The sequence below is a fragment of the Podarcis erhardii genome, assembly GCF_964252035.2.
Source record: "Podarcis erhardii genome assembly, chromosome: 16".
Taxonomy (NCBI): domain Eukaryota; kingdom Metazoa; phylum Chordata; class Lepidosauria; order Squamata; family Lacertidae; genus Podarcis; species Podarcis erhardii.
The window spans coordinates 20,760,012-20,774,991 of record NC_138514.1 but is presented as its reverse complement, the minus strand read 5'-3'; positions in this window follow the sequence as shown (position 1 = coordinate 20,774,991).

Here is a 14,980-nt window from a genome sequence, read left to right as displayed (position 1 = left end):
CACCTGACATGTGATGCTAATTATTTCCACCAAGAGTTAAATGATAACTAATCAGAGGCAGCTACAGGAGAGCTATGAGATTCAGGTGAGAGTCAGATGCCTTGTCAATCCCAGCAGGCCTCTGGCCTGCTCACCATTCTCCTAAAGAGAAGAAGCATAGGATGGAAGACTTGTGTATAGTATGCAGATCTGAGAGGACCACAAAGGGTAAACCACCCAAAAGGTATCCTGAAGAGTTTGCTAAAACAGTCATAGCAGATACAGATGTTGTTAGTAACTCAGAGAAGGTTTGGGAACTGTTATGTATTGGGTTTAACACATTTTATGATACAAGGTGCGTTCTAACCAGTCGTATAAGCGCTGGTAGACGAACATTCTAATGGCAAGTAAGCGCATGGACTTTCAACTGTCAACTGTCAATGGTCAGTTCATGCTCAGCATTATTACTGTGCTGTCCAGTCAGTTCGGTTCTTGTTTTCCTATGAGTGAGCTGTTGTCACTGACAAATGTTGAATAAACATAGTTGAGGAACTGATACTGCCTTGGGCTTCTGACTTTTTCAGAACATTCAACAGGAACCTTCAAGCTTCCAAGAGGTCCAAAGTTGAGCCTCAGAGGATGCTGAGCCATGGTTAAATGCCATGAAGGCTGAACTTGATTCCTTAGAGAGGAACAAGACATGGGAAGTAGTTCCAGGCCTGCCCAGACCACAAAAGGTTTACAAAGTTTAGTTATTGCAAAAGTTTTTCAGTGTTAATTTTATGCATTTTTAAAAATCACCATGGTATTTAACAATAATATCTTAAGTACTTTAGAGGAGAAATTATGAATTATAGAATTTTAAATACCTGTCATCATCCTTGGCTTCACTCAATTTTGTTTATAACACTCTTCCATTTTCTTCTAGTTGTGAGGGTGGGAGATGGGGATGGACCTCACAAGTGGAGTATCCTAGGACCTCTCTTCAACTAAATCCGGCCCTGGACTAACCTAACAGTGCGTCCTGAAATACACATGTCCCAGTTTTGGCTATGGAAAAGCTGGATGGTATGATGCATGCTTCCTCTTTACAATTCCAGCCATGCAAAAATCAGAGTCTTTGATAGATGGATGGATGGATGGATGAATGAATAGAGAGATACCCACCCACCTCCATCTCTTCAAGCAAACAGGATGCATTCTGGCCAGGGAAAAGCACTTGAAGAGAGAACAGATCAGGGCCAGTGAGGGGTGGTCTTGTCAGGAGCTCGTCCTACACTCGAGTAGGACCCTGGTAGAGACACATGCATGACTGGCATGTTCTCTCCCTCCTGGTCATTCTTTCAGGAGCTTCAAAAGCTTTCTTCAGCCCGAACATCACAGAGACCGATGCCAACAGACACCGGCACACTTAGGGATCCGCAGAGTGTTCACAGTTTGTGTAATAGACCTCAGCAACTCAGCATTTCAGCTAATCTACTTTATTTATATATAAACACACACAGAGCACTGCAACATGGCTCCCTCTCTCTCTAGCACCAGACAGCAGAGAGCAAGAACAAAGGACAATAGTCCCACTTCACAGAACACAGTAACACAAACATCCTGTCTCCGTCACTTCCCACTTGGTGGAGTCAAAACATACACCATCATGTGATAGACAAAAATCCCATGACTACAATCATGGAGCAGGAATTCTAACAGGTCTGAAAGATGGTGTGTGGACTGAGCAGAATCTCACGGGCCAGATGGAAAGGTCTGGAGGGCCACATTCAAAACTCCAGGGCCTGATGTTTCCCATCCCTGCTTTGGAGGCGAAGCAAAAGGCAAGCTTGATACCAAACCCAGGCAGTGCATAAATCTACCCACCATCCCTCCAGAAGTTCAAAGGCATGCAAAAAAGGGGGAGGGGGGAGCTAAAGTATGTCAGTTGGCAGATGCCTCCCCTCCAGTGATATTGCGTGGGGAGTGGAAGGGGGAGGGGTTGCTGAAGGCAAGGATATGCTCTTGCTTTCTCTCTCTCCCTCCAGGCTGGCTGTGTACTCTGCACTGTGATGCTTTTGTTCTCAGACAACTTCCCCATCCGCTTTGCTGCAGGGGTCCCACTGTCTTTCAAGAAACAAAATCCCGGGGTTCTCGCTGAACTTTCAAAAATCTCTTCTCTTCTCTTCTCTTCTCTTCTCTTCTCTTCTCTTCTCTTCTCTTCTCTTCTCTTCTCTTCTCTTCTCTCCCCACCCTTGTACAGCTAAATGCACCATTTGAGAGAGAGTAGAAAGGCTGGAAGCATGTGGGTGTCCTGCTGCTGTCCTGCTGCTGTAATGATGATCACTGCTAATATTGCCAAGTATAAAGCAGTGTTTGAGCATTGAAAGAGAAAGGGCTGTAGCTCAAAGGTAGAGCACCTGCTTTGTAGGCAGAAGGTCCCAGGTTTGAGCCCTGGCGTCTCCAGGTAGTGCTGGTGAGTGAGTGAGACCCTGTCAACTTACAACACCTCTCCCCAGAGATCTGCATGCTTTGATGATTTGTTAGTGGGCCATTTTCAATGTGTTACTATTGATATACAACACTTAATAGCTTGGGAGCAGTTTACTTGTGGGATCACCTTTCCCTCATTTGTGCTCATTGAACCACTTTGATCTGCAGAACTGGCACTATTACAGGTACCACTCGTTACTCAATTCACACTTGCAAGAAATCATCCTTTTAGTGTGGCAGCACAAACTCCCTGCCTATTGACATCAAGCAGGCGACTTTGCTGTATCCTTTTGGTGCCTTGTTAAATCATTTTTGTTTAAGCAAGCCTGTTCAAGTGTATAGACATTGACATGTTTCCATCTCTTTTTAGTTCACTGCTGATTTCACTTGTTTTTAAAATGTTTTTAATGATTTGTTTGTAGCTTCATTTATTAACTTTAATATAGCTTGTATACTGCTTTGATGTTTTGTTACAATTAAGTGGTGTATATACATTTTGCTTAATAAAATAAATTTATTTTGGACATTAAATATAGATATATAAGGGACACGGGTGGCGCTGTGGGTTAAACCACAGTGCCTAGGACTTGCTGATCAGAAGGTCGGCGGTTCGAATCCCCGCAACGGTGTGAGCTCCCGTTGCTCGGTCCCTGCTCCTGCCAACCTAGCAGTTTGAAAGCATGTCAAAGTGCAAGTAGATAAATAGGTACCGCTCTGGCGGGAAGGTAAACGGCGTTTCCGTGTGTTGCTCTGGTTGGCCAGAAGTGGCTTAGTCATGATGGCCACATGACCTGGAAGCTGTACGCCGGCTCCCTCAGCCAATAAAGCGAGATGAGCACCGCAACCCCAGAGTCAGCCATGGTCAGGGGTCCCTTTACCTTTACCTTTATAGATATATAGTCTGCCTTTCTACCCCTAAAGCCCACAAGGCAGTGCATGATACTTTAAAACAATATCAAACAATTATTCTTTAATAAAAAAGCAGCATGCATGCATGCATGCATGCATGCATAAATAAATAAATAAATAAATGTAGTAAAACCACAGATCGTTGAAACCTGCAATGTAATGTTACAGCATGGAATACACCAGGATTCCTGCAGCCCCATGAGCAGAGAGGGGAATCCAATCCCAAATAGTTTTGAGGGGGTCTCTGATTTCAGCCTCTTCCAAAGAAAATTCTAGCTGGATTTGTCAGTGCCTTAAATTCTGTCATGAGGCTGAGCAAATCTCTCTTCACCTGGGATTACCTGTGTAAATTGAATCTGATGGCACCAAACCCAGGAAGCAGCCTTCGTTAACTAACACTTGCAAAAATTGCTTTGAGGTCCCCAGACAGAAGCTTAAACAGAGTGTAGCAACTTACTCTCCACAATTCAGAGTTATTTGGGGATCGATTTGAAGGTTTCAGTACAGCCAGTCAGGGACAGGGGGTGGTTGTCATTGTGCAGACAACATTAGACGTTCCTCAGTGGCTCCCCCCACCCCAGGACTAAAAGAAAAGTGGAGGGTGCTTGTGATTTGGAGCACCTCTGGCATGGATGGTTGCCTGAGCCCCAATTCTTGGGGTCCTGTACCCAGCGAGGGTTAGAATCTAACAGAGGGAGTTGCTAAAACAATCAGACAAGTTTCTGCGTAAGACAATGATCATAAATAGCCACTTACAGTACAAGTCTTCATCAGCATCCCAAAAGAATGTGCTACAGCTAAGTAATGCTGCCCTCCAGACTAACAGTGGTCCTTTCCCTCACCCCTCACCTAGTTGCTAGGCAGAATGGTGTTTGAGAGCTGAGCTGGCAGTGGGCTGGAAGCTGGAGACACTGTGACATGCTTGTTCTGGGCTGGATCCAAAGCTGTGACTAATGAAGAAGCGAGACTGTTGGGCTGTTTATGCAGTGAGCCTCTCCATCTTATGCTCAGGTTGTCTATATGGGTAAATAAAACCATATACAGTACCCTAAAGAGAGTGCCGTCTCTGCTGATGTTCATTGCAAGGAAACCAAACCCTGGGTAAGTGCTGGAACCCTTGAATTCTCTCACTACTCAGAGATCAGGGTGGTGTGTAACGATACATTTATCCTCTTGTACTTGGTGGTACATGGTTGGCGGAGGAGGGTGTGGAAAGCGAGAGCAGGGAAGAAGAGCAATTGTCAATGAGCAAAGGGTGCTCCATTTCCTTCCCTCCCTCCACAAATTGATGCAAAAAGCAGGCGTAATTAAACAGCTGTTCTTAATAATGCCCTGACAACTGTCCCCGCTTTAATTTGCTTTGGAGTAAAGATTAATATAACAATGCAGCGATACTTTACAAAGGGGAGAAAAGGGAAGCAGAGCTAATAAAATCCGGTGGCTTACATGGTATATTATTGTGTCTTTCTTTCTGCTTGTCTGGCGAATATTTGGCTCCTCTGGGAGCAGTTTTCATATTTATTTGTTCGCTCCTCCAAGCTAGGGCTGACTTGGTGGCACATTGAGAGGGGATTAATGCCGGGGCACAGAGGTGTACCGGGGACACGAGTCGCATCGGGGGTCTCCATGGTGATTTTCCCATGTGGTGGGAGAGATCCCAATGGCAATAAAGTTAGTAAAGCGATTAAGTATGACGAGCGGCCGGCAGAGGCTGCAGATCAGAGGTGGGTGGAAACTATTTCGATCCTTGAGTCCTGGAGAAGCGAAAAGCACATGAACTGACGAAGCTTTTTCAAGAACCTAAGAAGAGCCCTGCTGGATCTGACCAAAGGTCTACAAAGGCCAGCATCCTTTCCACCCCCTTAGCACCAGACCAGACGCATCTGAGAAACCAAGCAGCAGGAAGTACAGTAGGAGTAGGAAATCATTTTTTTTAGCCTGAGGGTCTCATTTCCTTATGGGGAACCGTTCAAGGGCCACACAGCAGTAGAGGGCAAAGCCAAGGGCATTGTTTTTTTATTTGGTGCGTTTACACTCCACCTTTTTCTCGGAAGGAGCTAAAGGTGGTGTTTATGGTTCTTCCCCTCCTCATTTAATCCCCACAACTATCCTGCGGTATAGGTTAGGCTGATAGGCAGTGAGTGGTCCAAGCTCACCCAATGAGCTTCATGGCTAAATAGAGATCTGATCCCTGGAGCTCCAGGCCCTAGTCCGACACTCTAACCATTGGACCCCACTGGCTCTCAATTACTGAGTTTCAGTAGAAATTTAAATGCATTCCTGTTTACCCAGATACTGGCAATGACAACCTTGAAATTGACAGCTGTGAGAGCACGTGATTGCTTTTACTGTAAGTGTTTTTTAGATGCCCTAGATGCTTTTAAAGGTCTTAGATGGTTTTTAATGGTTTCTACAGTTGTAAATGGGCTTTTATGTTGTTTTCTGTTGGATTGGGCCTTCATTTCCCCACATTCCTGCATCAGTTTGTGTTTTTTTCTTTTTAAAAGTCCTACTGAAAATTCTTCAGAATTTTACTGTGTGTTTTATTTTTTAAAAACTAAATATACAGATTTCTGTATACCATTTTGGCAGTTATGCACATTTTGCAAGCAATTTTCCCAAATAGAATGAATGAATTTTATGCATTTTATTTACTTTCTTTATTAGCAGTCAACAGACCATTAGAACATTTTTAATCGATTTACAATTATAAATGGTGACATTAAAAAAATATACACAAGGCAGCTAAAAACACAAAATTAAATTAGTAGACATATTTGAATGGATATATCAGGTGGTCATTAGAAGTCTTTGTGGTGACTGCTATATTCAAAAACTTTGCCACTTGCTGTGTGATTAACTTGGGGCTCTGAAACAAAACCAGAAGAAACACAGGGGAGTAACCTGGGAAGGATTGTACAATAGGCTATATTAGATCTTTCCTAGCCCTTTGATAAAAATAAAATAGAATAGGACATGCAATATATAGTCCAACTCAGAATTGTTTCAGGTGCAGCATTTGTTATTTTGGGGATTTTGTTACACCTGCCATTTAATAATTAGAGGGGAGAACACTAAACCATCTAAGGGAGAAAGCCTTCCTATACTTAAGTACAGTTAACCATCCCAAGTATGACATTTTGTCATTACAGGAGAGACATGATCTCCTCAGTGACTGGAGGGCGGGGAGAAAGGTCCCCGTGCAGAGCCAATAACCCATCTAGTCCAGCATCCTGTTTTCACAGAGACCAATCAGATGCCTGCGGGAAGCCAGCAAGCAGGATTTGAACGCAAGAGCAGTTCTCTCCTGTGGTTTCCAGCAACTGGTCTTTAAAGGTAAAGGTAAAGGGACCCCTGGCCATTAGGTGCAGTCGTGGCCAACTCTGCAGTTGCGGCGCTCATCTCTCTTTATTGGCCAAGGGAGCCAGTGTACAGCTTCCGGGTCATGTGGCCATCATGACTAAGCCGCTTCCGCAGTGCACGGAAACACCATTTACCTTCCCGCCGGAGTGGTACCTATTTATCTACTTGCACTTTGATGTGCTTTCGAACTGCTAGGTTGGCAGGGGCTGGGACCGAGCAACGGGAGCTCACCCTATCGCGGGGATTCGAACCGCCGACCTTTTGATTGACAAGTCCTAGGCTCTGTGGTTTAACCCACAGTGCCACCTGCTTCCCAACTAGTCTTTAGAAGCATCTTTAGAAGCATAGTTATTATCGCTGCCTCCAACTGGAGGCAGAGCATAGCCATCATAGCTAGTAGCCAACGATAGCTTTATTGTTCATGAATTTGTTGAATTCTATTTTAAAGCCATCCAAGTTGGTGATCATCACTGTGTCCCATGGGAGCAAGTTCTATAGTTTAACTGTGCACTGCACGAAAATGCGCTTTCATTTATCTGCCCTGAATCTTTTAACATTCAGTTTCGTTGGATGTTCATGAGTTCTAGTGTCATATGAGAGGGAGATAACCTTTTCTCTGTCCACTTTCTACATGCCATGCATAATTTTAGGAACATCTATCATGTTGTCTTTTACTTGCCTTTTCTCCAATCTAAAAAGTCCCAAGTGCCGCAGCCTTTCCTCTAAGGAGAGTTGTTCTCTCTCAGAGATCAGTATTCAAAAGCCTGTGCTTAATCACTGATTTGGCTCCCTTCAGATCCATGGTGGGCAGGTAGGAGGGTGATAGGCCTACTGAGGTAACTTCTTGCACCATGGCCTTCAACCAAGCTGAGTCAAAAGAATGGCGGTAGGGTGGGGAAAATATGACAATGGAGCCAAAAATGGACAGAGGAAATCCACACTAAGTACCCAAAGGAATTCAAGCCAGCTTCCAAACTGAAAGGGAGCATTTTTAAGACACACTTTCCCTCAGCATGCACATCTTTGTGCCCATTACCCAGTTGGAAAGCGGTATGACAAAAGTCGGAGAAGTGGAAATTTCAAAGGGACACCTGTGTTTTGGTTTGTATGCCGCTTCAAGAAGTAAAAATGAGGTAGGTTCACATTAAAATGTGATCAGAACTGAACTCTTCCCACATCCCTACACAACAGGTGCCTTCCCAAAGGATCTTAATGGCTCCCATATGACCTCACTAGTCCAAAAAGGCAGGGGGCGCATCAGGTAAGAGGCCATGAACTTCAGGCCAGAGGGCTAGCTCTTTAAGACTCTGTTGTTACACATCAAAGGGGGCAGAGCCTCAAAGTGGTAGACTTGGAGGCAGAGACTCAAAAGACCTCTGTTTGCCTCCAGCTCCTTTTTTTGGAGCAAGTTGCTCACTTGTTGTTTCTTTGCTGCCTTGACCCATGCACTCCCCTCGTCCTTGGGTTAGGCAAAGTGCTGGATAATAGACTCAACAGCTAAATGGAGCTTTTACTTTTGCAAGCAGCAGACCTCAGAGTACCAGATGAGATGCTTGCGGGAGAAAATGGTGTTTGTGCAGCCCTCTGTGCTCTGTTTGTGAGCTTCCAGAAGCATCAGAGGAGGAGGGGTGGGAGTGCTGTTGGAAAAATAGAAGGCTGGTCTAAATGGACGCCCTTGCAATCCTCCTATTCTTAATTGCAAGATGTTGCCTGAACAGCAAATACACACCACATGAATCAATGCACTCCATGGCTTTCTCCCCCCTACCGCCCCCCACTGCATGCAGCAAGGAGGATGTTATATTAAGAACCGCTGCAGCCTGTGTTGAATGTTGACACTCTCTCCTTTTTCTTTTGCAAAAGTGTCTGCTCTGTCTTGCTCACACTCCTGCAAAGAGGGTGCAAGACAAAATGTGTGTGTGTGTGTGTGTGTGTGTAGGAGACAGCTGGTTTATGGATCATCTCATCTGAATTTTCCACCCCAAATCGCTCACATCCCAACAGCTAGGCAAACAACTGTGCTTGAAGGCTGCAGGCACTAGGAGTCCGGAGGCATCATCTGGGCAGAACAAAAGCAGGAGAGCGGCAGGGAGATGGATGGGGAGGGCAGGGGGCTGCTGCACAGGGGCTGTAGGGCAGCCAAAGCCTGGACCTCCTCTGGCAAGGGGAAAGAACATCTATGAACGCGAGAAAAGGATGCTTGGATGTGAGCTGGAGAGAGGAACAATTTCCCCAGCATAAGCGCCTTATCGCTGAGCCATGCTTTAAATATTTTAGAGCTCTGCTTGCGAGGCAATTTGAGAAGCTGTTAACAATAATGAAGCCCTTAGACAATAGTGGGGTGAAGGGGGGGGGGCGGCGGAAGGAAGGCTGTAAGTTCAAGCGCGGAAGAAATGCTGCCAAGCTAAGTGTGTTGACCTTTGCTGAAATTAATGGTGCTTGCTTGCTTGCTGGCTTTTTACATCTTTCTGCCCCCAAATGTCAGATGTTTTGGCAAAAACCAGTGAACCCCTTCCCTTCTGCATCCCACCTCAAAGTCTGCAGCAAGTATGTGAAATCTGTTTTGTTAATGACCAAATGGAAACCTCCAGCTCATTTGTACTGCAAGTAGGGCAGAGTTTCTCAAACTTGGATGTCCAGCTGTTTTGGACTACGACTCCTATCATCCTGAGCCAGCAGGATCAGTGGTCAGGGATGATGGGAATTGTAGTCCAAAAACAGCTGAACATCTAAGTTTGGGAAACCTGGAATTAGGGTGAGGTGACTGGAGCAAATTCCCTGGAATGAACCTGGACAGGGCAGGGGGACCAAGTAGGTGTCAAAGGACAGCTATTCAAATAATGCTCGATTATGCTTCCCCCCTCTAGCAAAGAATAATTGGGCATGTTTTCAAGATGATGCAAGAAAATCCAGATATTTCCTTGCTCAGAGGCTTAGTGGGGGAAGATGGTGAGTTGGGGAGATGCTACAGCAATTGTTCATGATTGCAACCTAAGGCAGTCAAGTGCATTCAGCCCTGAAGCTGTTGTCCAGAGAGGAGAAGTTTTGAAATTTCCTCTTGAGTGCCCATAAAGGTCCACAATTGCTCTCCACTTTCCCTAGCTTGCACCACTCACTCCTTACATGGAACAGTCTAGAGAGTGTCTGGAGAGAGTTCCAACATGCATATATAGAGGCCTGGAGGGCTGTATTTGGCCCCCAAAGCTGAGGTTCCTTGTGAGCATTGGTTAAAAAGGTGGAGCTTGGGTGGGGAAATTCACAATGTGATAACTGACATGACACTTCTCTTCTCACCCCGCTCATACCCTCCAATGTTTCTCCGATAAAAATAGGGGTGTCCCATTCTATAATGATAACTTTACTATTTATACCCCACACACCTTACTGGGTTGCCCCAGCCACTCTGGGCAGCTTCCAACATATATAAAAACACAATAAACATAAAACAGGATTGCCTTCAGACAGCTTGGGAATCAAATAACTCCATACCCTCCAACATTTCTCCAGTGAAAATAGGGATGTCCTAAGGAAAACAGGAACATTCCAAAATCAAATCAGAAACTGGGACGGCTTCTCTAAATCAGAGATTCCCTAGAAAATAGGGGCACTCAGAGGGTCTACCAGCTTGCAAGCCTCCAACCTGCCTACCCATTCCCTCCCACCAGCCCAATCCTCCCCTTAGCTGCTTCTTGGGTAGAAAGCAGGAAAGAGAAAGGGAGGGAGGGAGGGTGGAGTCTCCTCCTCCAGCAATGTTGACGAGAGCATTATGAGTCCCAGAGGTATGCATTTCCTAGGCAGGAAATATGTTAGGGCAATATCTCTACAACAGACAAGTTTTCATGTCAAATCAGCTGGGCTTTACTAATCCTGCTGGTTTTCTTATTGTGCTGATGCCCTTTCTCGCCTGCATGGAAACACATAACACACTTCTTTCCAAGCCCCTCATTTTTACCTCTGTATTTACTTCTTCTAAAATGAACGTGCTCGTCTCATTAGGGTTAATTTGAAATTTATTGCATAGAGATTTGGTGCTGGAAGAGCTAAACCTATGCATAATTCAAGCTAAAATATCATAATGGCATAGTTTAATTTTTGTCCTATTAATTTCATTTATGCTGTACTCTATACTGTTTTGTAATAATTGATTATAAACGGCCATTAATAATAAAAAACATAGCCAAAGTTAAGCACTTCAGAGCCACATTGATTTTCAGTGGGAGAATAAGCATGTGCTTAAATCTCTTCCATTGAAACAAATGGTGCTCTGAAGAACATAATTTTGACTAGTTATTTTTTGCTGGGGAGAAATGATGGTTGCTGCTATTAGTCAATTATTAAGGCAGGCCACAGAACCATTTGGCAAAAGGCATCCCTGCATATTAATGGTGTTGGTACATCAACAAGGCAAGTTCATACACCCTCTCAGGTGGGCACCATTGTGGGCTGGAGCTCCTGCCCATCACAATTTTGGGCCACTTCCTGCATTGCAAAGGATGTCCCAGGACTGAGCTTGCTGCTTGGGAAGTGAACAGGTGGCCAATTGCTAGTGGGCTTGGGGGCAGGCCACTCCCAAGGGGTGGACATGACTGGTCCTGCTGGCTTTGCCAATTTATTTCAATGGAAATTACTTATTTCAATCTATTTCACTGGAAGTGATTTAAAGCACATGATTAAACCTACTGAAATTTGGCTAGGTTTTGTCCACTGTTCATGCCTCAAAAATGGGCCTACATTCTCTGCAAGAAACAGCTGTAAACATTGGCAGATACAAGGTCATTTGGTCTAAATCCAACTCTGTCTGAAAGCCAAACTGATATGAACCTCATTGAAATGGTGGGTGTTACTGTGATGGGATGGCCATCGATGCTCCAGGCTTCAGTTGGCTTAACCTCACGATTGGTAATTATCTGATATGGCTTGGGGCACATTGCTCTCAAATGGTGTGATGTTTCTGGCTGGAGAGGGAGGGAAAAGAGATATTTCCTTGCTGAAACAAGTCTCGGTCTCTGAGTGCTGCAGCTGGAATTCTCGAGGATTTCACCGGCTCCTGCTGCTTTAAACTAAGCTGATGTTGCAGCAGTAATTTGTGACAGCAAGACACCACAGGTAAAATTTGAAGGGCACTTTTAAAAAAACAAACAGCCCCATCTTACAGTCAAGGTGGCTGCTGCTGTGCCAGAGTTTGCAAATAATGGGATGGAATGCAACAGCAAAGTGAATACCACCAAGATATTGCAAGCAGAGGAAAGAGTGAACATGCCAACATCTTAAGAACATTAGAAGACCTCATTAGATCAGGCCAATGGCACATCTAGTCTAGCATCCTGCTCTCGCAGTGGCCAACCAGATGCCTGTGGGATGCCTGGAAGCAGAACCTGGGCACAAGAGCATTCCCTGCTGTGAATCCCAGGAACTGATATGCAGAGCCATCACTTCCTCTGACAGTGTAGGCAGAACCTAGCTATTGTGGTGAGTATCAGTAGGTAGCCTTATCTCCCATGGATTTGTCTAAGCATCTTTCAAAGCTATTCCAAGTTGGTGGCCACCAGTGGCAGAGCTTCATGGTCCAGCACCGGGGGCGGAGGGCAGTTGGGGCGGGGCTGGTGCGCGTCCCAGGGGCATGGCGTGCTGCCCACAGGGGCGTGGCACACTGCCTGTGGGGGCAAGGCACCCAGCACAGGCGGGGAGGCAGCCGCGATGCCACCCTACCGTGATCGCGTTGCTGGGGAAGGTGCGCTCCCCCCGCACTACTCTTCCTCTGCCACTGGTGGCCACCACAACATCTCATGCAAATGAATTCCAACACCTTAACTATGCAGTTTGTGAAGAGGTGTTTTCTTTTGTCTGTCCTGAATCTTCCAATACAGTCAAACCTCAGTTCCCGAACGCCTCCGTTTTGGAACATTTCGGCTCCCGAACACCAAAAACCTGGAAGTAATTGCTCTGGTTTCTGAATAATTTTCGGAAGCCAAATGGCTTCTGAGCTGCGTTTTTCATTTTGCCCCCCTTGACTTTGCAGCCAGCCCATTGATCCTCGATTTTTTAGCTTTCTGGAAGCTGAATGGTTTTCCAGCACGGATTAAGTTCGAAAACCGAGGTTCCGTTGCATTTGGCTTTGTTGGAGGACCCGTGAATTCTGGTATGGGGTGGGGGTTGGCAGTGGGAATGGCAAGCAGAGGAAGCAGGGGTGCAGCCTCTAGTAATATAAATTAAAGAATAAGATTACAGTATAGGCAAAAAACAAAAAACAAAAAATCCCCACCTGGCCTAGACTCTTATTTCGGCAATTAGGGGCCCAAAAGCAAAATATTCAGTCAAGCTGTTTCTCTCCCCCCCCCCCCACCCCAATCCTCCTGGTCAGTTGGCAACCTTCCTGAGATAATGCTTGAGAAGTGTTTCAAATGTTCTAAAAAGTGCTAAATAAATGCTAAATATTGCATTAGCTTGTCATTTAATTCCGGGCCTCCCGGGTGGTGCTTATGCTGTTGCTGTCTCAGGGATGGGCTGGAGAACATGAGGTTCCCTTGGCATCTGTAAATAACACGGAGTTACCGCAGGGCCTGGAGGAGCTTTTGCAAAAAGCTGGCTCCTCACCCAACAATATTCAATTAGTATGTTTTGTTGATTACCATCTGGGTCACAGTTGTCACAGTTACAGCTGGCTCAGCCCTGGCCCATAGATCATCTTTGAAAAAACCCACCTGGGGAAATAGGGATATTAAAATATATTAAAAAAATAAAAAATAACAGACCCTGAACGTAACACAATTTCCCCAGTGTTCCAGTGCTGCTTTATAGACCCTACGAATGAGGCTCGCTTTATTAATTTTTGTCCAGATAAAATCACAGGAAAAAGTAAAATAGCGCTGGCTGTATATTGTGTGGGTGGTGTTGCTGTTCTGTTGTATATAGAAATTTGCAACTGTTCACAGCAGCTGCACTCAGAGGCGCCATCTTCTGAAGAACATTGAGGGGGCCTGACTTGATGTCCTGATGTTGTGCATGCAACATCGTGCGACTCCCAGATGCCGCTCTGTGTCTGGCTCTGCGTTCGGCCTCAACCATGGAGTCCCATGGCTCCCTCAAGAAAACTGAAGTGCCTCAGTCCCTAGGAGCCAGTGCCTGTGGCTGTACTCATTCTTCCCCCCCCTTTTATAGCAATTTATTCCTACCCTACCTCATGGCAGCATACATGTGCTCCCACATTTCTCCCTCAAGAACCCTGTGAAGTGGGTCAGCCTGAGAAGCAGTGGCTGGCTCAAGGTTACCAAACAAGCTTTGTGGCTCAGTGAGGATGTGAATCTCAGCTACGCACACTCCTTCTTCACTGAAATATGGCATGATGCCTGCATTTACTTGCTGGGCCCGAGAATTCTAACACTGGTGTCTAGGAATCTGGTGTATTTATCTTAAATATGCACACTTCTGTCTCTGTCCTATGGTATTTGTTTAGATAAGGTGTAGGATGACACCCGCCTTCCAGACCTCTTTGCCTGGCCCTTAGGGTGTCATTGGTATTTCAGCGTATTCCATTTTTGGCAACCTAAGATGCTGAAACTGGAGAATATTCAGTTTGAGGTGATTTGAGTTCATATCTGGATGAGTTTCCTCTACCGCCCAAGTTGTGGGCAGATTTGCTTTGGACTAGGTAATGTGAATTAGGAAGAGAACCTGCAAGTAAGTCATTTTGAATAAAGAAAGTATAAGAAAGGGGGTGGGGGAGACCAAATCCTTATTTCCTCTGAGATGTGCTGTTGGTTTGACATTCTCAAGGTCTGAGCGATGCCATCAGTCACAGCCAACTAGGCCTGGCCTCCTGGAAAGAGGCAGCCTATATTTTTAAAGCCAAGTAGCCACATGGGAGACAGTGGGTAGATTTCTGCATTTGCAAAGGGAGGAGGGTGACGGCTCCTGCCAAAATCCCTAGCTGCGGAATTGTAGATCTTAAACTAGGGATGGGGGAGAAGGTCAATTCAGTTCATTTTTAAAGGCAAAGCTACATCATGCACACTTTGCAAAACAACACAAGAACTGAAGCACACCCATCCTTTGAAATCTTCCCTTCTCAGAATTTTGCAATCCAGCCTTGCCCATGTTTGCATCTAGACTTCCCACTTCTGGCATGTGGCCCCTGAGAGATTCTCCATGAAGGAATATGGCCCTGGGACTGGAAAAGGGTACCCAATTCTGTTTGCAATTCTATGAACTGAAGGGCTAGTTGCCACCCTTAGCTACATATGTCTGGTTTTCAATC